Here is a 27,097-nt window from a genome sequence, read left to right as displayed (position 1 = left end):
TACTACCTCTGGTGATCCGACGGATAAAACTCGAAAGGGTATCAATAATTCTGATAGCACCAGACTGGCCGCGGAGGACATGGTATTCGACGCGGGTGTCTCTTCAGGCGGCACCTCCGTTTCCGCTGCCCCTTCGCCCGGACTTGCTCACTCAGGGGCCCATTCGTCATTCGGACCTGAGGTCCCTTCGTTTGACGGCGTGGCTCTTGAGACCGAGATCTTGACCTGTCGCGGTTTTTCGCCCGAGGTCATTGCTACCTTGCGGGCGGCCCGGAGTCCAGCTACGTCCAGGATTTATCACAGAACTTGGGAGTCTTTCTATTCATGGTGTTCTGGATCCTCAAGAAACCCGAGGGTTTTTTCCATCCCCAACTTCTTGGCCTTTCTGCAATCTAGTCTGGCCAGGGGTTTGGCAGTTAGTACGGTGCGGGGACAGGTATCTGCTCTTTCCGCACTTTTTAGGAAGGCTATTGCCTCTCGTAGGGATGTGCTCTTTTTTTCGCGGAGTCGCACGTCAGTTTCCGCCACGGAGGGCAGTTGTGGCTCCATGGCGGCTTAATCTAGTCCTGGAAGCCCTTCAGCATAGGCCTTTTGAGCCTATGGATTCTGCTAAACTTTCACTACTTTCTTGGAAGGTGGCCTTCTTGGTGGCAGTCACCTCTTTGAGAAGGGTATCGGAATTGGCAGCACTTTCTTGCTCACTTCCTTTTCTGGAATTTTTTCCGGATCGCGTGGTGCTTCGTACTCGTGAAGATTTTTTGCCTAAGGTAGTGTCACAATTCCACATTAATCAGGACATTGTGTTGCCTTCTCTTTGTCCAGGACCTAAGAATCCAAGGGAGCGGGCCTTGCACTCGTTGGACTTAGTGCGGGCATTGAAGTTTTATCTTACGATCACCCAAGGTTTTCGGAAGTCGGACTCTCTTTTTATAATTCCGGCAGGTCGTCGGCGTGGTCAACGTGCTTCCAAAGACACGATAGCTCGGTGGATCCATTCAGCTATCCTGGAAGCGTACCGGCTCAAGGGCGAGCCTTGTCCAGTTAAAGTTAAAGCTCATTCCACGAGAGCCATTGGATCATCGTGGGCTTTTCGTCAGGGGGCCTCGGCAGCGCAGCTCTGCCGGGCGGCCACCTGGCGCTCCGTTCACACCTTTACTAAGTTTTATAAGGTGGACGTAAGTGCTTCAGCCGATGCGGCCCTGGGACGCAGGGTCCGGCAGGCGGCGGTAATTTAAGTTATCCCTTTACTTAGTTTTCCGTTATTTTAGCGCGGTTTGCGCTCTTGCCTAAGTTTTGGGGTATGGAAGCTTCTGCCTCTATTTCCCACCCTTAAGTAGGTACTGCTTTAGGACGTCCCACGAAGTAGAGAATCTGTGTCTCCCTTCCTTCCCTTCTGCTGCTGAAAGCCGGATTTTGGTAAGAACTTACCTGTAAAATCCTTTTCAGCGAAGGAAGGAAGGGAGACACAGCACCCTCCCAGGGCAGAAGTGTTTTTTTGTGTTTCTAGATGCAGCGCGTCTCCTTCCTGATGTCAATCTTCTGGACTGGGTTTAGCGCTCTACGGCTCTCCTTCCAGTTTCGCCAGCTCTACACAGTTGTCAGGTCCAATGGGGTATGCCTAAGACTGTGTGTTTCTATTACATAACCTGTTTTCTCTCATTTCTGAAATTTCAGAAGGAGATATGTTGTTCTGCTGGTTGGTCTGCTCTTCCTTAGCTTGTGTTGTGTACGGACTGATGAACATGGGAGTAGGAGGAGCCTATATACTGGAGGGGCCGGTCGTCTTTTTCCAATCTGAGGTGACTATCCTATGGGGCTCCGCCTACCCACGAAGTAGAGAATCTGTCTCCCTTCCTTCCTTCGCTGAAAAGGATTTTACAGGTAAGTTCTTACCAAAATCCGGCTTTTCCGGTTCAGAGTTCAGCCATACCTGAGGATCGTAGGCCACACTCACTGCTACCTTCTAGTACTCCATGTCTCTTGGCCATTTTCTCTGTAGTCTTTGCCCTTAAATGAGTTAAATAATAGTGAGGGCCCTACAATATGAATAAGTGAGGGCACTCTCAAATGTACACAAGAGGCACCTCCAAAATTTCTCGAAGAAGGCACTACAAAATGTATGTTACAGGGCCACACAAGGGCTCTCACAAAACTCAGCTTTCCTCCCTACTGCAGGACCTCTGAACATTTGAATTTAGGGCCGCAGTATCACATGTTGGTGGAGGAGGAGGAGAGTCAAGCCCAACTCTACAATAGGCACATTGTAAACTGCTATAGAATATGTATTCCACTATCTGAGTGTCAATGATGGAGGGACCACCCAAATGTCTAAGTAACAGCTGTCCCTCCAAAATGCATGTTACAGAGCCACCTGAGGCCTCTCAGGTCAAAGATCAACATACCTAATGGTGCGTTCTAGCTGTGCTTGTAAAGTGCTGGGGAATAGCGAACTAAAAATGATGTATGACAGAGGGACCTACAAAATGTATATTTCAGGGCCCTCCCAATTGTAAAACGCGATTGTAAAAAAGCCACAACAGTATGTGTGAATAAAGGCTAAAAGGGATATTTTTGGGGATTTTCTAGCTTATTTAGCCTTATATACAAGTGATTATGCAGGAAAAACTGTTTCTTAACCTTTTTGGCTTGTTAAATGCAATTTAGGTAAGGTTTGGTAGTTGTTCTTGTGTGTCTGTAAAAGTGGCGTAATACTGCGACAAACTTATTCCCAGAAACCATATGTGAGTCAGAAATGCATCCAGGCACATTCTCCAAGCTCTTCCATTCTGTTTCATCACTTTCTCATCCATTTCAGCCTTTTCCTCAGGCCCCCAGACCCCTTTGTAGGGTCCAGCAGAAAATTACTCGCATTTCCTATTGACTAACATTGTACTCGCTATTCGGAACGAATACGCGATTATTACAAAGTACTCTTAACGAGTATAGCGATTACGAATATTACGGTTCTTGCTCATCACTAGCATCCACCTATCAACTGATAATGCTGACAGGCTGACTCTTATAAAAATGAACAAGGGCAGGATTTTGCCAGACTTCTCAACACCACCGAATAATAGCAGCATAACATAAACTCAAATACAGTGTCTTTTTTTGGGGAGGTTTATTCCCATGCACCTCTTCACACCCAGACATGGGTATACGCTTCCTGATTTTGTCTGTTTGCTGTTGTCCTACGCCTTCTCCTAATCCTCATCCTCCACCACCATATCACCACCATATCTACCATTTCACCATATCTACGTCTCGTTCAAGGGGCATTGGTGTGCCTCCAAATTTTTGGCAGCCCTTGCATTCACTGATAAGGCAATAACAGTATGGGAGACTCACTTCCTAATAATGGGAATATTTTTTACATGAGGCCCTCTTCTACCTTTCTTGCAAGGGGCATTGGAGTGCCTCCAAATTTTTGTCAGCCCTTGCATTCACTGCATAGCAAACAACAGTATGGGAGACCTACTTCCTAATAATGGGAACATTTTTTTCATGAGGCCTGCCTAAATGTCTCTTGAAAGGGGCATTGGAGTACCTCCAATTTTTTGGCAGCCCTTGCATTCACTGCATAGGCAATAACAGTATGGGAAATCCACTTCCTAATAATGGGAAAATTTTTTCATGAGGCCATCCTCTGTCTCTTGCAAGGGGCATTGGAGTGCCTCCAATTTTTTGGCAGCCTTTGCAGTTGCAAGAACAGTATAGGAGACCCATTCCTTTATAATGGGAACATTTTGTTACTGAGGCCCACCTCTATGTGTCTTTAAATTTGTATTGGGGTATTTCAAAAATTTAGGCAGCCGTTGTAGTGACTGCATACTTAATAGCTGTATAGCAGAACCGCTCCTTTCTAATGGGAACATGTTGTTACGGAGGCCCTCATCTATGCGTCTTTAAATTGGTATTGGGGTTTTTCCTACATTTAGGCAGCCATTGTAGTCACTGCATACGCAAGAACTGTATATGTAAAAATACATTTTTTGCTCAGTCTCTCTTGCAACATTCTGTAACCTTGAGTGCAGACTCGTACACAGATCTGATATAATGGTCTTAAAAGATTGGGACTTGGAGGAAACTGGTACAGATGTTCTTACCTGCTGGCCACCCTCCTCTGCTAGCTGGCTGAAGTTCTATCTACTGCAGCGTTACCCAAGCCAACACTACTCAACTTTAAGTGATTGGATTGTACATACTCATTAAGGATGACAGAGATGTCAGAATTTGATTTGTCCGATGGCGTTTCATACCTTAATCGACTGAAGTAAAAACGGAGAATATCTTTGAGTTCTAACTTTTCTTATAGTCCTTGAATATGTAACTGGTTCATCCCATAATTCATCCTCATAGTAGGGTGAAGTATTGTATGTTCTTGAGTGTCTGCTGTCAAGTTTCCTAAAGTCTGTCCTGCGGTATGACCAATGTAAAGCAGAGGACTTCTACACTTCATTGTAGAATGTGAACAGCAAGGAATCCTCCTGGAGTCGAACATAGTCTGAAAACAAGGTCCATATATGTACTTTTCTTGCAACGATTTTTGTAAAATCTCCTTTAAATTACAAGTAAACCTTACATTTTCCATGTGAAGAGTGTTCTGAGTAATATCATCTGACACTGTTCTGTTACCAGAGAAAACTTGGTTCAAGTCAGACTAGAAATCTCTTTGCGGATTGTTCTTGTAGCACATTCAGGGTCTTTGATATTTCTAGTTACAGTAACATTAGCATGATTTGTCTTGCTGTTATGTAACACAGGTGCCTGAATGCAACGCACAGAGACACAAGGCGGGAACAGCCAGGGATTGATAAATCCACTTTATATGTATAATTAACAACTATTATACAAGGGGGTTAGTAACAGGGATAATAAACAGCAACTTGGAATAACAATAAGAAGTAGTTTCAGTGAATAACGGTAAAGTTCTTTGCAAAAGTGTGATGCACCCAGTCGTGGGAGTCACTACGTGAGTTCTCTTTGTATAGCCCCGGCGGGGGTCACCGGTTCTTCCTGCTAGTCTCTTCCGGATAAAGTCTATCAGATTCTGTTTAGCCTCCCACGCACCAATCAGCCCCCACCCAACCTGAAGTTCTAATCCCAACTGTCCCCAGTACCGTAGGTGAGAGTTGGAAGTAACAGCCCTGTTCAATTGCGTGATTTCTCCGCTGTTGCTGGCGCGTCTGTCGCAATCCTCTCTCAGCTCTTCTCGGCTTGACCGTCGACGGTAGTCTCTCACGCTTGGGGTAAGGGAATCCAGACCTCGGCACTTGATAGGCGGTGTCGTGTCCCAGGAACTTACTCACTGTGGGCTGCAGGTCCTGACTCTGACGAACATGCGCAGGGCTCAGGGCGCTTCTGTGATTAGTCTGGAGCCACCGACTTTGGTGCAGTGCAGGCCTCCGGCTGAGGCCTGTCGCGCTGGGCTCTGCAGTCCCTCTGGAGCACGTCTGCTCCACTCTGCAGCCTGGTGTCAAATCTGCCTGTGTCTTGGAGTGCTGGACTTTTATATCCAGGAAATCCTTCCTGGGGGTCACCTGATAAAGTCTGGCATCTGAATTTGCTCTCCCTTCAACTCTAGTTCTGCTTGATTTCGCCAGGCCAGCAGATGGCAATCTTTCCTCATCTCTGGCTCATCCTGCAAGAATTCTCCTGATGGTTCATTGCCCTCTACTACAGTTGTATTCACGATCCTTTAGATGCCGTAACATATTTTCATCAGCTTCATATAGACCACTATTTGAACCAGAGTGCTTTCTAAAAGACATTTTTTTCCCTATTTGCGGGAGTTGGTTCCTGAAGATGTTTCACTTCCTCTGGTAATAATCTGGGAGGCTCAGGAATATCTTCCTGGAAATCTTTTTGATGGTATATATTCAATATCGTCATCAGAAGTTTCAGACCAGCGATCATACTGTTCTTTTTTTACTTATACTTTCTGTACTTACGATAAAGGTAAATATTAGGAAGTTTTGGAGATGCATTCTGCTCAATGCTGTCAGATACATCTTCAAAAAACGGCAAAATTAAGCGGTTATCTTGAGGAGGCATCACTTCTTCAAGGATCTCTGGTTCAACAATGTTTTCATTTATCGATTCTTCTGATGAACTATCTATTTTAGGTTCTTCTCTTCTGATATTACATCGCAATTCTTCGTTATAGTTTCTTCTGCTACTACAGCACAATTCTCCATTGTAAATTCTTCAGGCTCAACATTCCAATTGTCCATTGTAGATTCCTCAACCTCAACATTGTAGTTCTCTACTGCAAGTTCTTCTGCTTCAACAATGCAATTATCCACTGCAGGTTCCTCTGCTTCAACAATGCAATTCACCACTGCAGGTTCCTCTGCTTCAACAATGCAATTCACCACTGCAGGTTCTTCTGCTTCAACAATGCAATTCTCCACTGCAGGTTCTTCAGCAATTAGCTGCAATACTGGTTTTCCATACAGGTGCCAGCAGGATGGCAATGGGACTCGTACTCTGATATGGGAAAAGGTTTGGCTTTGCTGAGATGGGCTCTAAAAAGATTTTCTGGCAAGATACTTAATCCTAGAAGCCTTTGTACCCTATGCCTCACCTCTAGACAGGCTTGACACTCTCTAACCGCCAACTGCCAACTCCCCCTGGTCACCATAGTGACCAGACTTTAGAGGATGTAGATCAGATATCCTCCAATACAGTCCATTGCAGACCCTTATACCACCACCTGCTGGTCTCCAGTGGTATTACAAAGCAACAATTTACATTTAATTTAACAGAATGACACCAGGTACTACATCAAAGCATAAATGATTCCACAGACTCCTATGAATGCAGAAATTTTTGTAATGGCCCCTTTTGGGTCATTACTGAACCACTCCTTTGTAATGGGAACATGGTGTTATGGAGGCCCTCCTCTGTGTCTTTAAAAAAGTTGTTCACAACTTTTTATTACCCCCCCAATGTATTCCCCCGGGGCCCTGAGGGATTTTGTAATTACCTTGTGTTGCAGATACTGCCTGTGAGCGGGGCTACCGCGGGCCGCTCACAGGCATCACGTGACCAGCCACTGATGTTGCGTCAAGTGAGGCATGACATCAGTGACACGGTCCCCGTGGTGGATGCTGGGTTGTGGGCCTGGTTACCCCGCGTCACACCCAGCATCCACCGTGCGCTTTCCCAATGAATGGGGAGAGGGAGAGCGCACGATGGATGCCGGGTGTGACGTGCAGGGTAACCCCGCCCACAACCCAGCATCCACCGGTGGAACGCAGAAAAGAGAACCCCGGCTGCATTCGGAATCCTGATGTGACATCAGCGGATGTCAGAGCCGGCTGCAGCCGGGGATCACGTGATGCTTGTGAGCAGCCAGTGATAGTGCCGCTCACAGGCAGTAACTGCACCACATGGTAATTACAAAACCACTTAGAGGCCCCAGGAGAATACATTGGGGGGCTAATAAAATGTAGTGAACAACCCCTTTAAATTGGGAACATGTTGTTACTTAGGCCCAGCTCTATGCATCTTCAAATTGGTATTAGGGTATTTCCCAAAGTTAGGCAGCCGTTGCAGTCACTGCATGGGCATTACCTCTATAGGAGACCCACTCCTTTATAATGGGAACATTTTTTTACTGAGACCCTCCTCTGTCTCTTCAAAGGGGTATTGGGGTGCGCCCAAACTTTTGGCAGCTCTTGCAGTCACTGCATACGCAATGACAGTATAGGAGACCCACTCTTTAATAATAGGAACAACAAAGCATAGCCAGCTGAGGGCCGACTGCTGGCCCTTTAAGAATAGTAAGGACCGCCTGATGGCCCTATAAAAATAGGCTTTGTGACTTTCAGAGTCCCTCCTTCATAAATGAAACAGGATGTGTCTGATCAAATCTTGCACACCACATGGGAAGATAAGGTAGTAAAATGTTAAAATGACATTTACTGGTAAATGTATTTTTCACCATTGAAAGCAATGCAAAAGTGCAAAAGCGCATCATATGAACATAGCCCAAGGTGTGGAGGAGCTTTTTTCTTTTTGATTATTTATTTTGCCTGATATACAAGTCATTACCCTCGAAAGGATGTTCCTTAACATTTTTCCCAGGAAAATCCATTTTGGTTTTGTTTTTGTATGTTTTATTGTGAGTCCGTAAAAGTGAGTAATACCTCTGACAACGTTGTTCACAGCAGTGACCTGGGAGTCAGAAATGCTTCCAGGGGTCTTCCCCATGCTGTTCCCATGTCATTTGAGCACTGTTCCCATCGATTTGGGCAGTTTTTAGGTCCTCTGCAGACCGCCGAGGGGGAGCCGCTGGAAAAATGCTCAAGTTTCCCATAGACTTACATTGGGCTCGTTGCTTGGGTCGAACACATTCCAATTTGCTCAACTTGAGTAATGAGTACTCAAGTATTTTAGTGCTCGTTCATCACTATGGAGAACCCAAGGGAAACCCACACAAACATGGGTAGAACATACAAACTCCTTGTAGAAGTTTTCCTCCTTTATGGGATTTGAACCCAAGACCTCAGTGGTGCAAGGCCGTGTATGTATGTGATCTCTGTATGTATGTGATCTGTATATGTAGCATGTCTTTGTGTATATGTTATCTGTGTATGTATGTGATCTGGGTATGTACAGTATGTGATTTGTGTATGCAGCATATCTCTGTATGTATGTGATCTGTGTATGCATCTGATCTGTGTATCCAGCATGTCTCTGTATGTACAGTCATGGTCGAAAGTGTTGGCACCCTGGAAACTGTTCCAGAAAATGAAGTATTTTTCCTAGAAAATTATTGCAATTACATATGTTTTGTTATACACATGTTTATTTCCTTTATGTGTTTTGGAACAACACAAAAAAAAATGAAAAAAGAAGCAAATTGGACATAATTTCACATTAAACCCCAAAAATGGGCCCGACAAAATTGTTGACACCCTCAGCTTAATATTTGGTTGCACACCTTTTGGAATAAATAACTGCAATCAATCGCTTCCTATAACCATCAACAAGCTTCTTACACCTCTCAATTGGAATTTTGGAGCACTCTTCTTTTGCAAACTGCTCCAGGTCTCTCTTATTTTAAGGCATCTTCTCCCAATAGCAATTTCAAGATCTATACAAGTGTTCAATGAGATTTAGATCTGGACTTATTAAGTATCTATATTTATCTATATATGTAGGTATCGAAAGTGACCCCAACATTTTGTGTTGGTGGATTCGAACTCATGACCTGCTGTTTACAAGACAGGCGCGTTAACCCAGTAAGCCACTGGATCATCACAAACATATTGTGTCAATACTTTTCTCTCCTGGAGAGAGGTATAAAGTCCAAAAACAAATGATCTCCGAATAGAGTTTGAATGGACAGAAAAAAATATGGTTGGCAAAAGCCACTGAGGTTTTCAACAGTATGAATCCTAAGATATCAGGGTCTTGCCTTATCCGTTGAATTAAAATATCTTTTTTAAGAGTGAACAAAGTGGGAGAAAGGGGACAACCCTCCTATTTTGGATAGTAAAGCTTTAGGAAAGAGATCTATAAACCTTGACCATCTCTGAGGGTTTTTAGCATAAGGTTAGCATAGCAGCATTGAAAAGAAGAGGAAATCCGATCCATTCTAGAGTGCATTCCATAAAGTGCCAACTTATTCTGCCAAACGTTCCTTCAGTGCCGGTGGTCAGAAGAGTCAAAGCGGTTCCCTTTTTGGTGGCATTGGAAATGATATGTGCATTCTTCTTGAATTATGATGTTCTGCTTAGCATAGTTTTTCTGTGACATCACTGTGGTTCTTAACCATTAGCTGTGACATCATTATTTTTGTTATTTCTGTTTTGTGAGATTGTCCTGTAACACACTGTAATCGTCCTGTAACACACTAAATGCAATGACCCTTTCCTCTGACTAAACACAGTTTATTGTCTTTGTAGCATGACATTACTACAGTGGTGGCCAAAAGTATTGCCACCCCTGCAATTCTGTCAGATAATACTCAGTTTCTTCCTGAAAATGATTGCAATCACAAATTCTTTGGTATTATTATCTTCATTTAATTTGTCTTCAATGAAAAAACACAAAGAATTCTCCTAAAGCCAAATTGGATATAATTCCACACCAAACCTAAAAAAGGGGGTGGACAAAAGTATTGGCACTGTTTGAAAAATCATGTGATGCTTCTCTAATTCGTGTAATTAACAGCACCTGTAACTTACCTGTGGCACCTAACAGGTGTTGGCAATAACTAAATCACACTTGCAGCCAGTTAACATGGATTAAAGTTGACTCAACCTCTGTCCTGTGTCCTTGTGTGTACCACATTGAGCATGGAGAAAAGAAAGAAGACCAAAGAACTGTCTGAGGACTTGAGAAACCAAATTGTGAGGAAGCATGAGCAATCTCAAGGCTACAGGTCCATCTCCAAAGACCTGAATGTTCCTGTGTCTTCCGTGCGCAGTCATCAAGAAGTTTAAAGCCCATGGCACTGTGGCTAACCTCCCTAGATGTGGACGGAAAAGAAAAATTGATGAGAGATTTCAACGCAAGTTTGTGTGGATGGTGGATAAAGAACCTCGACTAACATCCAAACAAGTTCAAGCTGCCCTGCAGTCTGAGGGTACAACAGTGTCAACCCGTACTATCCGTCGGCGTCTGAATGAAAAGGGACTGTATGGTAGGATACCCAGGAAGAGCCCACTTACCCCGAGACATAAAAAAGCCAGGCTGGAGTTTGCCAAAACTTACCTGAGAAAGCCTAAAACGTTTTGGAAGAATTTTCTCTGGTCAGATGAGACAAAAGTAGAGCTTTTTGGGAAAAAGCATCAACATAGAGTGTACAGGATAAAAAAAGAGGCATTCAAAGAAAAGAACACGGTCCCTACAGTCAAACATGGCGGAGGTTCCCTGATGTTTTGGGGTTGCTTTGCTGCCTCTGGCACTGGACTGCTTGACCGTGTGCATGGCATTATGAAGTCTAAAGACTACCAACAAATTTTGCAGCAAAATGTAGGGCCCAGTGTGAGAAAGCGGAGTTTCCCTCAGAGGTCATGGGTCTTGCAGCAGGACAATGACCCAAAACACACTTCGAAAGGCACTATAAAATGGTTTGAGAGAAAGGAGACTTCTAAGGTGGCCAGCAATGAGTCCAGACCTGAATCCCATAGAACACCTGTGGAGAGATCTCAAAATGGCAGTTTGGAGAAGGCACCCTTCAAATATTAGGGACCTGGAGCAGTTTGCCAAAGAAGAATGGTCTACAATTCCAGCAGAGCATTGTAAGAAACTCATTGATGGTTACCGGAAGCGGTTGTTCGCAGTTATTTTGGCTAAAGGTTGTGCAACCAAGTATTAGGCTGAGGGTGCCAATACTTTTGTCTGGCCCATTTTTGGAGTTTTGTGTGACATGATCAATGATTTGATTTTTGCTTCATTCTCTTTTGTGTTTTTTCCTTGCAAGCAAATTAAATGAAGATAATAAGGCCAAAGAATTTGTGATTGCAATCATTTTCAGGAAGAAACTGAGTATTATCTGACAGAATTGCAGGTGTGCCAATACTTTTGGCCACCACTGTATGTTTGACAATATATAGAATTCAATTCATCATATTCATTTTTTTAATTACTTTTATACTTTGTCTTGTGGTTTTCACTGCTGTTTTTTTAAACCAAATTCTTTAAAATGCCACACTCAGTTGATAGCATTTTTGCTTTTGTTCAAAATCTATTTTCCTTCTTTGACTTCTTTTTCACCAGATTAGAGCAAGATGACGAATGATCCTTTAAAATGCCACACGGTAATCTTCATCTGCACGATAATAACAAGACAGGTTTTGTACTCCATTTGGGTACTGGAATACTATTGCACAAAATTGTTGTAACATTTTGAAAAAACCTAAATGATGAATTAGGCTAAAATATCTGGATAAGAAAAACCACGCTTATTATGCCAAACAAAACAAAAACAAATGAAACCAACTAAAGTTAACTTAATCAAATGCACAAGTTAAATAATGAATAAGCCACAAACATAAAAGTCACTCTTAGAACCAATTTTACGCCAAGATAATGATGAATTAAGGCTATGTTGACTTATTTTTGTATTGCACATTGTTACCATGACTACAGTAGTACTGGGACATCAGGGAACAGGATACTGAACTTCATCTTTGCTTTTTGACATCACATTATTACTGTCCTATTACATCGCTGTGTTTATTATTCCTGAGCAGTGATATTGACATTATGTCTGTATTGTGGCATCACTCTGTTATTATACCTGAACTTTAAAATCATTGTTTCCATTATCCTTGTAGTGGAATATAAGTGAAATATTATGTATAATGTTACATAAATATAAAACATATCTCTCTGCAGTGACAATACTGTCTACATTTTCAGGGACGTTTTTTTGTCTATCTAACTACAATTAGGTCCATAAATATTTGGACAGTGATGCAAGTTTTGGTATTTTAGCAGTATACTAAAACATATTCAAGTTACAGTTATAAAGTCATTATGGGCTTAAAGTGCAGACTCTCAGCTTTAATTTGAAGGTATTCACATCCTTATTGGAGTAAGGGTTTAGTAATTACAGCTCTTTAGTATGTAGCTGTCTCTTTTTAAAGGAACCAAAACTAATTGGACAATTATCTCAAAGGCTCCTTAGTGGGCTGCATGAACAATTCCTTCATTAGTCCATCATCAATTAAGCAGGTAAAAGGTCTGAGCTGATTCCAGGTGTGGCATCTGCATTTGGAAGCTGTTGCTGTGAACCCACAACATGTAGTCAAAGAGCTGTCAGTGGAAGAGAAACAGACCATCATTAGGTTGAAAAAAAGAAAACATCTTTCTACCTATCTATCTATTTATCTATCTCTCTGTGCTAAAGTTTTTGACAGGTTTGTAAAATGCTAGATAGCAAGAATGCTTTCAAAAATAGAAGTTAGAAGTGTTAATACTTTTTATCAGTTAACAAAATGCAAAGTGAATGAACAAAAGAGAAATCTTAAGTCAAATTAATATTTAGTGTGACCTTGCTTGGCCTTCAAAACAGAATCAATTCTTCTAGGTACACTTGCGCACAATCTTTGAAGGAACTGAGCAGGAAGGTTGTTCCAAACATCTTGGAGAACTAACCACAGATCTCCTGTTGATGTTGGCTTGTGCAAATCCTTCTGTCTCTTCATATATTCCCCGAAAGACTCGATGTTGAGATCAGAGATCTGTGGGGGCCATATCATCACTTCCAGGACTCCTTGTTCTTCTTTACGCTGAAGATAGTTGTCTTTATGTTTGGAGTCGTTGTCCTGTTGCATAAGAACTTATAGACCCAATCAGATGACTCCCTGATGGTATTGCATGATGGATAACTTTCTGCCTGTCTTCGTTAGTATTCTCAGTAAACATGAATACTATTTTCCACTATACTTCTTACTTTTGGGTTATTTTATGTAACATATTTTGGCCAGTTTGAATCAGATGAAAAGGTATTCATTTATTCTTATTTTTTATGATTGACCTCACTGTAACCATTCATTTTTTTTTTGTCTGGGTTGTTTGTAAACCCTTTTCCCATCTCTAAATATTGTTACATTTTTCTTACAATTTCTAAAAATGTGATTTTGTTTATAATACCAATCAGTTACCAAGCAGCCCAAGCATTATATCTCCTGATATACCGGGGTATGACATGAGTTAAAACAGTATTAATTCCAATAGTTTTTCAGTGCAATTCAACTCTGCTATTCAAAATTATAGTGTGCATTTGAATATAATTTCCATTTTTCCTTATTTCCATTTGAATATATATATATATATATATATATATATATATATATATATATATATATATATATATATATATATATATATATATATATATATATATATATATATATATATATATATATACACACACACACACACACACACACACACACACACACACACACACACACACACACACACACACACACACACACACACACACACACACACACACACACACACACACACACACACACACACACACACACACACACACACACGGTGGTCCAAAAGTAGGTGGACTGAAAGTGTAATAAGGTTATGAAGGGGGAGATTTATCAAACACTAAATTGCAGCCGCCTGTCTGGATCATCCTCCAATAGACCATGAATTAGACGTGGACGATGAGCTTTCCACCCAATGGATTTCAGGCTCTTCTGGTGGACTTTTTTGGACTTTGAATGAACAAATGTTTCAGCGGCAAGTTGTTTATTATCTTCTGTACAGACTGTTTTGGGTCGACCAGTTTTTGGAGCATTAAGGATTGAGCCAGTGGCATTGAATTTGTCACGAATGCGGTAAATGGTTTGTCTATTTGGGGCTTGAGTACCAAATGTTTCAGCCCAATTTGCTCTAACGGTTTCAGCATTTTGAGATTTCCAATACTCTGTTAAAATCCATTTTCTTTGATCTGTATTTAAATTATTTGCCATTATGTGTTATCTGAATTATCTGAAAAGAAAACAGATTTGGGGGAGATCTATCTGTGAAAACTAGATCTGTGAAACTGGCTCAGTTGCCGTTAGCAAGCAATCAGATTCCACCTTTCATTTTCCAAAGAGTCTGTGAGGAATGAAAAGTGGAATCTGATTGGTTGCTAAGGGCAACTGAGCCAGTTTCACTTTACACCATGTTTGATAAATCTCCCCCTTCATAACCTTATTACACTTTCTGTCCACCTACTTTTGGACCACCCTGTGTATATGTGTGTGTGTGTGTGTGTGTGTATATATATATATATATATATATACTGCTCAAAAAAATAAAGGGAACACTCTAATAACACATCCTAGATCTGAATGAATGAAATATTCTCATTGAATACTTTGTTCTGTACAAAGTTGAATGTGCTGACAACAAAATCACACAAAATCATCAATGGAAATCAAATTTATTAACCAATGGAGGCCTGGATTTGGAGTCACCCACAAAATTAAAGTGGAAAAACACACTACAGGCTGATCCAACTTTGATGTGATGTTCTTAAAACAAGTCAAAATGAGGCTCAGTATTGTGTGTGGCCTCCACGTGCCTGTATGACCTCCCTACAATGCCTGGGCATGCTCCTGCTGAGGTTGTGGATGGTCTCCTGTGGGATCTCCTCCCAGACCTGGACTAAAGCATCCGCCAACTCCTGGACAGTCTGTGGTGCAACGTGACGTTGGCGGATGGAGTGAGACATGATGTCCCAGATGTGCTCAATCGGATTCAGGTCTGGGGAACGGGCGGACCAGTCCATAGCTTCAATGCCTTCATCTTGAAGGAACTGTTGACACACTCCAGCTACATGAGGTCTGGCATTGTCCTGCATTAGGAGGAACCGAGGGCCAACCGCACCAGCATATGGTCCCACAAGGGGTCTGAAGATCTCATCTCGGTACCTAATAGCAGTCAGGCTACCTCTGGCAAGCATATGGAGGGCTGTGCGGCCCTCCAAAGAAATGCCACCCCACACCATTACTGACCCACTGCCAAACCGGTCATGCTGAAGGATGTTGCAGGCAGCAGATCGCTCTCCACGGCATCTCCATACTCTGTCACGTCTGTCACATGCTCAGTGTGAACCTGCTTTCATCTGTGAAGAGCATAGGGCACCAGTGCTAGCGACTTTACCAATCCTGGTATTCTGTGGCAAATGCCAAGCGTCCTGCACGGTGTTGGGCTGTGAGCACAACCCCTATCTGTGGACGTTGTGCCCTCATACCATGCTTATTGAGTCGGTTTCTAACCATTTGTGCAGACACATGCACATTTGTGGCCTGCTGGAGGTAATTTTGCATGGCTCTGGCAGTGCTCCTCCTGTTCCTCCTTGCACAAAGGCAGAGGTAGTGGTCCTGCTGCTGGGTTGTTGCCCTCCTTCGACCCCCTTCACGTCTCCTGGTGCACTGGCCTGTCTCCTGGTAGTGCCTCCAGCCTCTGGACACTACGCTGACAGACACAGCAAACCTTCTTGCCACAACTTGCATTGATGTGCCATCCTGGATGAGCTGCACTACCTGAGAAACTTCTGTGGGTTGTAGAGTCTGTCTCATGCTACCACGAGTGTGAAAGCACAACCAACATTCAAAAGTGACCAAAACAGCAGCCAGAAAGCATTGGTACTGAGATGGTACTGAGATGTGGTCTGTGGTCCCCACCTGCAGAACCACTCCTTTATTGAAGGTGTCTTGATAATTGCCAATAATTTCCATCTATTGTCTATTCCATTTGCACAACAGCATGTGAAATTGATTATCAATCAGTGTTGCTTCCTGCTTCCTTCCTAAGTGGACAGTTTGATTTCACAGAAGTTTGATTTACTTGGAGTTATATTCTGTTGTTTAAGTGTTCCCTTTATTTTTTGAGCAGTGTATATACCAATGATATATATATATATATATCTATCTCATTGGTGAAACCTGTGCTGCTGCAACAGTCGCCCAAGAGGTAAGGGAGGGGACTCATTTTGACACCCAAAACAGTAAGTAGCTTTTTGTGACACAAAGGGGCATATAGTGTTCTTGCACAGGGACCATTTTCTATCTGTGTCTGCCACTGTATGTGTGTATATATATATGTGTGTGTGTGTGTGTGTGTGTATATATATATATATATATATATATATATATATATATATATATATATATATATATGTATATATATATATATATATATATATATATATATATATATATATATATATATATATATATATATATATCACCTTGTCTCATAAGTATTTTATTTTGGATATTTACTGGTACATCAATTTATACTCATTTAAAATAAAGAAACATACACAGAATAATTGCTTACTGAGATTGGTAACATATTTCATATCCCGTTCTGTTATTTAACACATTGCAATTTTTTTCTAAAGACAATGATATGTCATTTATCACAGCGTATTCAAAAGGGTTTTTCCCCAGCTTTAGGGCTTTAGGAAAGTCTGGCTAATGTGTGTCTACAGCATGAGAATGCTCAGGATGCACCCATGGGAATTCAGCAGTACATCCTAGTTGTGATAATGAAAAGCATCCACTAGAGGGCGCTTAGGCTCGGTGTTGTGGAGAGCAGCTGGTTGTAGCCTGAGCTTGTGATGAGCTAGTGAAGGTGGATTGTTCTCATTGTATGTGCTGTCTTCTTACCACAGACCTCTCACTCCTTCCATCCCACTTTCTCCACTCCACATCTCCTTCTCCTTCCTGAGTGGCTCTAGTACTCCATCAGCACTAATAAGATCTTGGAACAGCTTCATTGCTCCAGGCAGCCCTCATCTTCTTTAGGCACTGAGACTGGAGATGGGGTTTCCAGAGGTATTTTCAAACTCCTCTGCTTGTAAGATCATTTCCCTTATGTAACTACAGGGGCTGGAAGACAGCTACAGGCAAGGAACTTTACAAGGACTTAGCTGCATCTTCACTCTCTAGCTACACACAGGTAGGTTATGTGGATAACTTGTCCTTTTATTATTCTACTGTAATTATTACTAGTGGATGACAACTTTCCTACATTTCTTGTTATCACTTTGCACTCTTCCTATTCAATACCTGCATTACCTGGTTACAGATTGCATCCAGCTAACATTATGGAAGGTGATCTCTGACTGTTACCCCTTACCATCACTTTACTAACAGTAGTTTCTATTCTGCATAGCACGTGTGAAATGACAGCATTGGATAGTAAATGAGTATACAGCACTGTATACACTGTGCATTTTGCACCACCAGTGCTTTTCATTATTGCATTACACTTTACTGCATGTACTGGAGCTTGGCGGGGGATTCCTTTAAATTATTAAAGAACCCTTCCAAACACTGGTGTTAGAGGTAATGTGGAGTGACAGCTACAGCCCATGTTGCCCATTTATTCTTCTGCTTTGTATGCCATTTGCTAACATATAAGCCATAAACAGCTATTGGTGAGCAGACTACAACATATGGACTTACAGGACTTGTGACACTTTTTTTGTTAATACATTTCCCAATCTTATCTTCATCGCATTTACAGAGCAGGGCTTCCCATATATTATGGCTTTCCACACCAAAGCCTATATAGAAGTGCTAAATGTGCCAATATAGCAGAGAGGAGTTTGCCATACTGCTGTAAACATCCACAATGCTGCCATCTCTGCTTTATTATAGAGGTGCAAGTGACCCTACTGCACTATGGTAACTCAGCGTGCAGTGCACATAGCTAGGTGACAAACTCATTGTTGTAATGTGATGGGTTTCATTATAAACTAGCCTTGCCCTTAATATATAATGTGCATGAACCCTTAGTGCTTTATGTCAGCAAGCAGCATCACTACCAGGTGGCATAGGTGCCAGGTCAGGGTGCATTGTACTGTCATTGGTATAACTGACTCCTGGTCATCTCATTCATCCTTTATGCTGTACGGCCACCAGCTGTAAGGCTACGTGACATGATACGTGCACCTGTTCTGTAGATTTAGGAAAGTACACATTTATATTACAGAAAATTAGAGGGGCGCTTGCTTTACACCTTACTCCTTTCAAAGTTTCAAAGTGCAAGAGTTTTATTATATCCTATCTAATCATATCGTAGAAGGATGTACAATCAAAAACTAGAGAGGCAAGAACAATTAGTGGTCCATGAAACAATCTCCTGGATTAAACAGATTTATTGATTTAGTGGTCCTATAATACATTTACTTATTAATTGTGCAGCAGAAAGTGAATCACAAATCTAATATCTTTATGTTGTGATTAATCCAACTACTCCATAATTCTCAAAATAAATCAATAATTAAATAATGATATAATAATAATTATTGTTGTTATTATTATTATATTATTTAATTATTCATTTATTTTGAGGATTATGGAGTAATTCCACTAATCACAACATAAACATCTGGCGATATGTGTACGCTGCTGTGTAGACGTTATAGCTGTACTGGATATGTGATAACTGAAACACATAAAATAGAGTCATACCTAACACCTTCCAATCACCCATTAGAAAAAAAGAGTGGTGTGATCAAACACTACATATAGAAAATGTTCATGTCAAGAGTGAATCACACTTTGTGATGTGCGAGAGAGAGTGATACAGGTAAATCAAAGATTGTTGCTTGTCTCAGCTCTTGCTGGCATCATGCACAGCGCTCACCCATCATTGCCTTCTCTGCTCCTGTGCTCTGTATCGGTCACCAACAATTAGCGCTTAGTGACTTGATATACTGTATATTGTATTCTTCGCTGATTCACAGCTTTATCAGTGTTTGTTATTGCACTGTACTGTATTGTCTTCCTTACGACACTCACCTAAAGTCAAGGACAGATGGAAAACTGGTTGTTTTTACAATAAAAGCTTTGACATGAATTCAAATATCAGAACAAATTTAGTGTAACACTGTGGATAATGTTTGTCCAATCTTGGAAAGAACAATTGAGCAGGTACAGTTTAGGGTTGTCCACGATTCATCCATAAAGAGTAGTGGGAAGGTAAGAGGGTATCCCCTCCATAGATCTTTCCATACAGAAATGTAGTAATCCCTGAATCCTTTGTCGCTGGAATATAATTAGACACCTTTGATTATGACATTGAAATCTATTGTTTTCCATAAGACCACAGATAAAGCTGCATGAACTTAGTAAGTTACTATTCTAGAAAAGTGGAGAATATGTTAATAAAACTTTATTGTGTAAAGACTCAGAGAAGGCTGGATCTATATAACCTACCTGGTGTTGGAGTTTACATCCGCGCACCCTGGAACGCTTGTATGTTACTATAGGGAAATCTACAATATCAGAGTATATGCAAGAATAATCTACTCGTCAGATTGGCATCTTCATTATGGTACATTTTCTCAGCATCTAATAAGACTATATTCACTTGCCCGGCAATTATAAGCTTGTTCTCCTTCATTAACATATATTTACAGAGCTTAGATCTGGAAAATGCGCTTTATGCATTAAGAATACTTGAGAGAAAAATACCGCTTCTCATTTGCTTCCTGTGGCTGTTTATATATAATTTACCCCAATTAAAGTTTTTATATTGAATATCATATCAAGTCGTTTAACGAGACTCATAATTCATACCGCCGTATGGCAAAACTTTCACCCAAAAGCAGCAAATATGAGTTCAATCAACAGTTGGCTGTATGCTAAAAGTGATCACAGACACCCCATGTTGGGCAACTGGCCAAAACTATAAGCCCTTGTTGAATTAAAATGCGATTGTTTTATAATCATCATTCTAAAATTGAAGGCAAATTGCATGGAAGATGACTTATAAAACCCAGATTCTTATGTGCCTCTTCCAACTTAACTAATGGGTTGTGTTCAAGATTTATCTATGTATAACTTTATCTGCTTTTCTTAATGATCATACCCAATGTCATACTCAAAGTTTAGACGGAATCAATAAAGAGAGTTTCCATTTTACAATGACCTCTTCTATAAAAAAGGATTCTCCCCTTTACACAACCAGTCATGGTGGCCTCACTGTTCAAAGAATGGTGACACAGAGTATCTTAAGGTGTCATTCAGCAATGTAGGAACAGCAAAACTTATCAGTCTTTACACAGCAAAAGGAGACATTAGCGGCGCTGCATTTATGCTCTTAGGTGAGTCAGGGCCCAAGTCTTGTAACCGTAAAAGTTATTCAACAAAAAAAAAAGGCTCAGTCAACACCTTCTTGTTTTGTTACATCAGTAAAAAATGTCTAAAGGTAACTTGAAAGGGCTAAAACTAGTGGTATGGCTGTATAGGTCCTAGTATATCAATAAAATGATACCTAGTTTGTAGAAAACAGCAACCAATATTGCTATGTCGAAAATGTCTGGCTGAATAAGAAAGATGCACCTGAATACCAATAGATACACCAAAGAAAAAAGAAAATGGTGCCACAGAATATCACACAAATATTTCAAACTTTATTAAATATCAAATTTCACTATTTTTTATGAAGATAAAAGCTGAGTAGCTGAATGGAAGGTTAACAACATACCACCCAAGACAGTACAGTATATAAATAGTATGACCATATATCAATGCAGTACATTCCCTAGTGGGTTGCATATACATCATTTAAAAGATTATTAAATAGAAATAGTGATGACAAAATCAAACTTAAAAGTTAGATGTTCGTACTGGACAGTTAGTGTCCAGTGCTAATCGCTGAACATGAACTTCTCCCAGAATTCCGTTGCAGAGAGACAGAGAGAATTTTTTTCCAGATCCAAATTTTGGGTCTCCATTGTTTTCAATGGGGTTCGGGTTCTGGTTCAAGTTTGGGTATAGTTCTGGTACCCGAAACTAACTTTGAACTTTGGACCAGGTCCACTCATCCCTAAATACAAAGTTACAAATCAATAATATGGAGCCTTGTTTAGGTGTGTGGCTCTGCACCCCAACGCGCGTTTCACCCAGCTTTGCCAGAGGGAATAACTTTATTTGGGAGATATTCTGTAGCAACATTTTCTTTTTTTCTTTGGGTTATCTGTTTTGTAGACAACTGATGTGCCAGCACTTAAAAATCAAGCTTTCGAGTCACACGCAGATTAGTCCCGACTGGTTACCTTTTAAAGATAATACTATATGGCAATTGTTCCTAAACTTGTGACCGTTGATTTCTATAGTTGCAAGTGTGCAGCATTACCTTTTCTTGAATTTGGTTAAGATCTCCAAATGATCACAAAACAAATTTAATACAACTTTACGACCAGCTAGTAAAAGCTTTGACTAGCTGCCAATCACATCATATTCACCGAGTGGCTACTTACAGACACATAAATAATGTTGTTTTTTTTTTAAAAGATGGTTATCATGCACCATTTTCTAGAGATTTGTTAAGCCAAGAGCATAATTAAAGAAGGACACATACGTAGATTTTGTAGAAACCGTAATTCCTTTTTGGATAATGATGATCCCTTAGTTCCAAGCACTGTTGCATTCAAGGCTCTTCTAGCCTCAGTTGTCCTTTATCATATGGAAGGTGAGAAGTGAGAGCAATTTGCCTTTTTTTGCTTGCAGAGTAGGTTTTTTTCCCCTCAGACTCCTTTCTTGACACTATGTACTGTAGATCAACACTTTTATTGGGAATTTTGTCTCTTTAAGGACCAATTTACACCAGCATTGTAGAGGTAAGTTACATACAAAGTAGCCAAGATAACCTTCCTTTTCCTCTCCAATAATTAGTATGATTAGTAATAAAAGAATTTTATAATGTTTGAAACACTGCAATAAATGTAAAAGATAGGAAAAAAAATCATTATTAAATAGATCTGTTTTATCCAATGAGGCTGGAGTACATACTGTTAAAATCCATGTTAGAAAGGCAATGTAATCGTTTATGAAAAATTTACAGTCCAGTATTAATTTGAACTCTTTATGATTAAATGCGAATTTAAATATCAGGTGGAACAACTTTTAAAAAGGATTAACCAGCTACTCAGACATGGATTTTCAAAGTAAACACACTAGCCTCATCAGGTATAAGGGATTTATTTAATAAGGTTTACAGTTTGTATTGTGAAATCTAGTGACAGATGGTTTATAAAACCAATTGCTTAATATTTAGTTGTTTCCCTTTGTGCTGCCAGAACAGCTCTGACCAGACAAAACATGGACTTCACAAGACCTTTGCAGGTGATGTAAGCAGCAGTTCCTTTAAGGGAATCTGTCAGCAGGATTTTGCTATTTAATCTGAGTACAGCATAATGTAGGGGTGAGAGCCTGATCCCAGCACTTAGCAGCTTGCTGTAGTTTCAATACAATGTTTTATCAGAAGAAGATTAATACTGCTGGACTAGGTGTCATGTGCCCAGTAGTCCAGCTAATCTGTGAACCCCGCCTCCACCACTGATTGGCAACTTACTGACAATGCACAGTGTACACAGCTGCCAATCAGGGGTGTGGGCTTGATTATACAGAGCTCCGCATTCATAGCACTGCTACATCTACAGCAGAGAAGACAAGAATTTTATCAAAACCGCTTTAAGCAGCCCAGTAAGTGACACATCCCTTAAACCAGGTTCTTTACATTGTGCTGCTCTCAGATTCCATAGCAAAACCTGCTGACAGATCCTTTAAGATTGGTCAATTGTTCGGTGGGGCCTCCACCAATCAAACTAGTTTTTGCCAAGCATGCTTGATCAGATTGAAAGGATCAGATTGCAGTCAACCCCTTGTTCTCTTTGTCAAGTTTTGCAAACTATTCCTGACCAATTGTTGCCATGTATTTGGGCACACTGTCCTTATTAATTGGATACTGCAGTTATAGAATACTTTTTGTCATGTTTCAGTGTACTTGGTCTGCAGTAATGTTTAGGTAGCTAGTATGCGTCAAAGTATCATGGTTCCAGCAAAACGTTACCCAGTGCATCACTTTGCCTTCTCGGACTTGCTATCTTCACATAGTGCATCCTGATGCATTAGCTTCCCAAGAAAAGCATCCGGCTATCCACATGATATAAAGAAATGTGATTTATCTTCTTCATTTGCTCCCTTGACCATTTCTGGTGCTCACATGTTCATAATAGGGTTGGCCCTGGACAAGCGTCAGCATGGGCACTTTGACCCGTCTGTGACCACTTAACCTGATATACAGCCCCATACACAGCACTGTCAATTCTGATGCTTTTTATTCAGAGCAGGCAGTAATGTTGTCCAATAATTTTTACATTGATTACTTATCTGGAGGATATATCTGGAGGATAGGTCATCAATGTCCGATCGGTGGGGGTCCAGCACTCAGCACCCCGCCGATCAGCTGTTCTCGGTGCCAGCGGCGGGCAAATGTGCTCAGTTACAGAGCTGCTCCATCTACTGATAGTGGCTGGGGCTGGGTACTGCACATCCTCCCCCCTATTGATTTGAATAGTACCTGACTGAGGCAACTATCAGTAGATGGAGCAGCTCCATAACGGAGCACTTTTGGCCACCACTGAGAACAGCTGATCGGCCGGGGTGCCGGATGCCGCACCCCCACTGATCAGACATTGATGATCAAACCTAAGAATTAGTTATCAATGTTAAAGTAGTGGACGACCTCTTTAACTCTTTTGTTGGATCAGCCTTTGCTCCCTGGGTGCATCAATGAGGTTTGAAGCTGGTCACTGGTTGGTTATTCTTATTGGGATCTCTTTTTATAGTAATAACCACTACATACCAGAAACCCCATAAAAAATCTTTTTGAAAGTGTTCTGACCCAGTTGCATAGCAATCATAATTTATCACTTGTCACGACTGCACATTAAATTTGCAAACTGACTGCTAACTTGCTGCCTAATATATAACACCCAATGACAGGTGCTATTGCCACCAGATAATCAATGTCCTGTCTGTGGTTTTCATTTTATGGCTATTCTGTGTATTGTAGGATGATTCATGCATCATATATTCTATATTATGAGCAGCATGTAGACATATCAGTATTATATGTCTAAAATATGTGCAGAAGAAATTGTAGGGAAGAGCTGATTCTTGACCTCTTTAATCCCACTAATTGTCCTTGGGGAATTCTAATATCCTCATAATGTATAGCCTACCAAAGTATAGGTTACACCATATGTAATATAATCTACGTACCTGGCTGTATAGACTATCGGCTCCCCACAGTCAGCCATTCCTCCATTAATAAACCCGTGTCATTGGAGCCATGAAGATGTAACTCTGTACGTGATATTATTAATATACTGTATGGTATATACTGTGTCTTACTGACTAACTTTTGGCTGAGGCTAGGACAAAGGTAAATTCTCTTGTCTCAGCCAATAATGTAATTTTTCAGTTCAGGGACACTAAACTGCTGTTAATACAAAAAAAGGTATTTCCGCTTCCCAGGACAATCAAAAATCCATTTTAACTATTTTCTTTGGACGTAGTAGCCATGGAAATGTCAGCTTGCTGGTAATGAACAAGCTTACTTCAGGTAATAGGCTGCATGCCAAAAAGAAAATAAAAATAACATTCTGTATAGAAATGGGGATCATAAATTGTTCACTATAGATGCACGTGTAACCTGGACCTTCCCATGGGAATTCCTCGGTATTTCACGCTTTTTTTCCAGGTCACATGTAAATGTAAACTGATGCGGTATGCAGGAAAGTGATGCATCCCTAATATATGTGGAGGGGAACAAGCTTGAGGAATAACATAAATATTTTATCCATGCTCTTGCAGGAAAAATATATCTCGGCATTTACTTGAATTTGACTGATAAGGCTTCTGCATTTCTGTGTTATAGTTATATAACTATTTAAATTTTGCATCTGATGTTACAAAATTTAAAACAAAATGACATTTTTTTTTAGTAAATATTTGTGTTCAGGGATTGTCTGGTTGAAAAAAATGTGTTGTGTTATATGTTATTAGGACGCAGTCAGACGGTCGTGTGAATTGGACCAAAATCAGAACGCAATGCACAGACTGGCCGGCGAGTCTCCCGAACCGAGCGTGACAGCTGCATAGAAATACATGTGCTGTTCCGCTCGGATCGGGTGGGGTGCAGTCAGACAGCCATATAAATTGGGCCGAGATCAGAACACAGTGCATGGACTAGCCGATGGCTCTCCAGACCCGAGCGTTACAGCTTCATGTATTTCTATACAGTTGTCACGTTCGGGTCAGAAGATCCACCGGCCAGTCCGAGCATTGTATTCCGATCTTTGCATGATTTAGAATGGTGAGATCAGTCAAGGACAATCCTCAGACCACCTCCAGAGAGCTGCAGCATCAACTTGCTGCAGATGGTGTCACTGTGCATCGGTCAACTATACAACGCACTTTGCACAAGGAGAAGCTGTATGGGAGAGTGATGCTAAAGAAGCCATTTCTGCAAGCACGCCACAAACAGAGTCGGCTGAGGTATGCAAAAGCACATTTGGAGAAGCCAATTTCTTTTTGGAAGAAGGTCCTGTGGACTGATGAAACCAAGATTCAGTTGTTTAGTCATACAAAAAGGCGTTATGCATGGCAGCAAAAAAACACAGCATTCCAAGAAAAACACTTGCTACCCACAGTAAAATTTGGTGGAGGTTCCATCATGCTTTGGGGCTGTGTGGCCAATGCCGGCACCGGGAATCTTGTTAAAGTTGAGGGACGCATGGATTCCACTCAGTATCAGCAGATTCTTGACAATAATGTTCAAGAATCAGTGACAAAGTTGAAGTTACGCAGGGGATGGAGCTTTCAGCAAGACAATGATCCAAAACACCGCTCCAAATCTACTCAGGCATTCATGCAGAGGAACAATTACAATGTTCTGGAATGGCCATCCCAGTCCCCAGACCTGAATATCATTGAACATCTGTGGGATCATTTGAAGAGGGCTGTCCATGCTCGGCGACCATCAAACTTAACTGAACTGGAATTGATTTGTAAAGAGGAATGGTCAAAAATACCTTCATCCAGGATCCAGGAACTCATTAAAAGCTACAGGAAGCGACTAGAGGCTGTTATTTTTGCAAAAGGAGGATCTACTAAATATTAATGTCACTTTTCTGGTGAGGTGCCCATACTTATGCACCTGTCAAATTTTGTTTGAATGCAGATTGCACATTTTCTGTTAGTACAATAAACCTCATTTCAAGGCAGAAACATTACTGTGTCCAACAGTTATTACATATATCAAACTGAAATAGCTGTTGCAAAAACACCAATTTTTATAAAACATTAAGCGTAAGATTTAATTGGGGTGCCCAAACTTTTTCATATAACTGTATATGCTTCCTGATCCACGGGCAGAAAGTATCAGCTGTCAGGTCCCCTTTAAAGCAAATGGACTTGCTGTTGTGATAATCTATTACAACTGGATGTGTAAAGCAATACTTTCATTGATTACTACTAACACTGCTCAAAATCAAATATTCCGATAAGAGCAAATGTACTGACTATTTAAGCTCTGTACACACTATCATTAGGGAATATGGTAGCTTTGTGTTGCTTTTTGGCAGCCAGAATAGTATATAATCTGCTGCCCATGCTGTCCTGTACAGAAAATGGAAGAATGTCTAACCCATTTTATGTCAATGGAGGGTGGGTGACAAAAACAGAAATCTGTTCCCCTTGTGTGATCTGTACAGGGTAATGCTTATTGAAGAAATGAATGAGCCCCG

General features: G+C 40.9%; 1 protein-coding gene across 1 annotated transcript in view; it reads left to right on the top strand.

Annotated features, from left to right (window-relative positions):
- Positions 1 to 17,069: 17,069 nt before the first annotated feature.
- Positions 17,070 to 27,097, top strand: part of CPNE4 (copine 4) — a 915,330-nt gene continuing 905,302 nt past the window's right edge. The window contains exon 1 of the mRNA XM_073678088.1: positions 17,070 to 17,448. The gene's annotated coding sequence lies outside the window, so the exon portion shown is untranslated. The remainder of the gene's footprint in view (positions 17,449 to 27,097) is intronic.

This window comes from Phyllobates terribilis, unplaced genomic scaffold, assembly GCF_046119375.1.
Source record: "Phyllobates terribilis strain yellow unplaced genomic scaffold, ASM4611937v1 Scaffold_4__5_contigs__length_816908805, whole genome shotgun sequence".
Classification (NCBI taxonomy): domain Eukaryota; kingdom Metazoa; phylum Chordata; class Amphibia; order Anura; family Dendrobatidae; genus Phyllobates; species Phyllobates terribilis.
Note: the sequence above shows the minus strand (reverse complement) of the source record. Positions and strands in the feature narration are given on the sequence as shown.